This window comes from Mirounga leonina, unplaced genomic scaffold (genome assembly GCF_011800145.1).
Source record: "Mirounga leonina isolate KUSES-001 unplaced genomic scaffold, KU_Mleo_1.0 Mir_126, whole genome shotgun sequence".
Taxonomy (NCBI): Eukaryota; Metazoa; Chordata; class Mammalia; order Carnivora; family Phocidae; genus Mirounga; species Mirounga leonina.
In genome coordinates, this window is record NW_023270314.1 from 34613862 (window position 1) to 34616382 (window position 2521).

Below are 2521 nucleotides of genomic sequence, written 5' to 3' on the forward strand. Positions count from 1 at the left end.
ATTCGTAACAGCTACTTTTCTATAATTGTTCATGAGGCCATGCTTGATACTTATAACTTCCTTTTCCACTACCTATCTGATATTTCCTTCATCCTAAGATAGCAACTCAGGTGGCAAAGCTTCTTTACCAGTAGCACAACCCAGGCCTTCATTCCTAAAAGTGTCTGAATCCCCAGAGTCTTTCTTTTATTGGGATGTGGTTTTCCACATGAAAGCATGTGAGACACCCGTAGAAGACTGTAGTTTCCAGACACAGTTCTTTCTGCTCCTGTGAGAAGCAATTTTCCCAAACATTATATAGAACTCTTTTTGAGCCTTTTGGCTCAGTAGCATGAGAAAAACCCCAAATGGTCAGATAAGCCTAAATAGGATCATTTCTCCTTGAGAACTAAGATCCCTAAACCAGCAAAGCTCATAGTTGTAGAGATGGGAAACAAAAATTATCTCTCTGTAGGAGAGTCCATTCCCAAATTTTATCCCTTGAGTCTGGCTATAGAATAAACTGCACCATGTGTTGGTCACTGGTTTCATCTATAAGAGAGGATACAGGTCTTTCAGGGTTTTCTTTCTTAGCTGGCCTTTTTTTTAAAGATTTATTTATTTGAGAGAGAGAATGAGAGAGAGAGAGAGAGAGAGAGAGAGCATATGAGAGGGGGGAGGGTCAGAGGGAGAAGCAGACTCCCTGCTGAGCAGGGAGCCTGATGTGGGACTCGATCCCGGGACTCCAGGATCATGACCTGAGCTGAAGGCAGTCGCTCAACCAACTGAGCCACCCAGGCGCCCCTTAGCTGGCCTTTAATTGGCATTCCACCATTTGATCAGAGCAACTATTTCTGTGTGATGTGATACATGTTAAGACGAGTAGGAATCATGGGCATGGGCCCTTTGCTATGCTACTTTTGTCATGAAATAAGTTCCTCAGTTAGAAGCAATTTTGTGTGGGGTATCGTAACTGTGGATAAGGCATTATTATATGAGTCCAAGGTTAATGGTAGGGGGAAAACATTGAAGTTAGGAAAGAGAAGTCCATGCTCTAACAAGTATATATTCCAACAAGCAGCAGTGGTTTGAACCTATGAGGAAGAGCTGCAACATAAGTAATCTGCTGCTAGGTAGTGCTCCAGCTTCCTCGCAAATGATAGCATGTCAGTGGGCTCAGTTTTGGTCTCTGCTATCAGCAGATTAGACAGTCAGCGGTAGCAATTGCCAGTTCAGCTTGGGGAGTGGCAATGCAAGTTGATAAGCTCTTCCATAGCCTCCCTCCCTGCCACTAAGGACCCTGAAGTAGCTGGGGAGAAGCTACTTGCCACAAAACATGTCACCATGAATATCTGAATATTGAGGGCATCTTCTGCAGTGGATGTCCTTTGGTGATCCCATGAGACACTTCATGAAGACACGGAAAAATAAACTAGTGAAGGGAGCACCAGCATTCTAGAAAAGCTCAATGGGAGTTGCCTCTGTAGACTGGGGTGATGGTGAGGATGTTGCCATTATGATGGAGATGTCATTATGAAAGGATCCTACAGTGGCAGAGGTCAAGCAGTAGTACTTATTTCCAGAAATAAAACATCAACAGAGTAGAAAGAGTTAATAGCAAAAGAGATAGAATGGCAACCAGAATAGTTAAGCCTACAAGGATCTTCAGTGGGGGCTAGTTCCTAATATGTCCATAGACATGAAAGAGATGGGCAGCCTACTAGGGTATCACTTGATGTATATAACAAGAAAAAATCCTAGTCTAGTGGGCAGAAATCTAACTTGAGTTGTCATACAGAATCATGACTCTTGCCTGGTTCTGTGCGCTAAGCCTGTCCCCAGAGACTGAACTTTTCCCCGCTATTTTGTTCTTTGTTGCATCTTTGATATATTTAAAATGAGTTAATGCCTGAATAAATGCAATGATATAAATGACTAATAGAAAAAATGGGAAGGAAAGGCTGATAGGATTTGTTGGCTCAATTAGAAGAATGGGCTAAAGGCTCAAGCTGAAGCTTTGGATGCTTAGGAAAATGGTGATAGCATTAACACAAATAGAAAATTTGGGGAAAGCAACTTATTAGAGATGGCGGGGAGTACAAATATGAGGAATTCAGCTTTTAAAGCTGAATCTGAGAATTGTTGCAGGTCTTTTGCAAAGCTTCCAGAGGTTACCCGGCATCAGCTTTTAATTTATTATCTGGATAAATAAGCCATCCATTTGGGTGGGACTATTGGCTCTATCACAATACATGCAATAAAGATGGTCTGTGTGAGGGCGCCTGGGTGGCTCAGTTGGTTAAGCGACTGCCTTCAGCTCAGGTCATGATCCTGGAGTCCCAGGATCGAGTCCCGCATCGGGCTCCCTGCTCGGCAGGGAGTCTGTTTCTCCCTTTGACCCTCCCCGCTCTCCTGCTCTCTCTCTCTCATTCTCTCTCTCAAATAAATAAATAAATAAATAAAATCTTTAAAAAAAAAAAAAAGATGGTCTGTGTGATACGTGATACGTTAGTCTCAGGCTGACACTCCCATCCCCAGATCC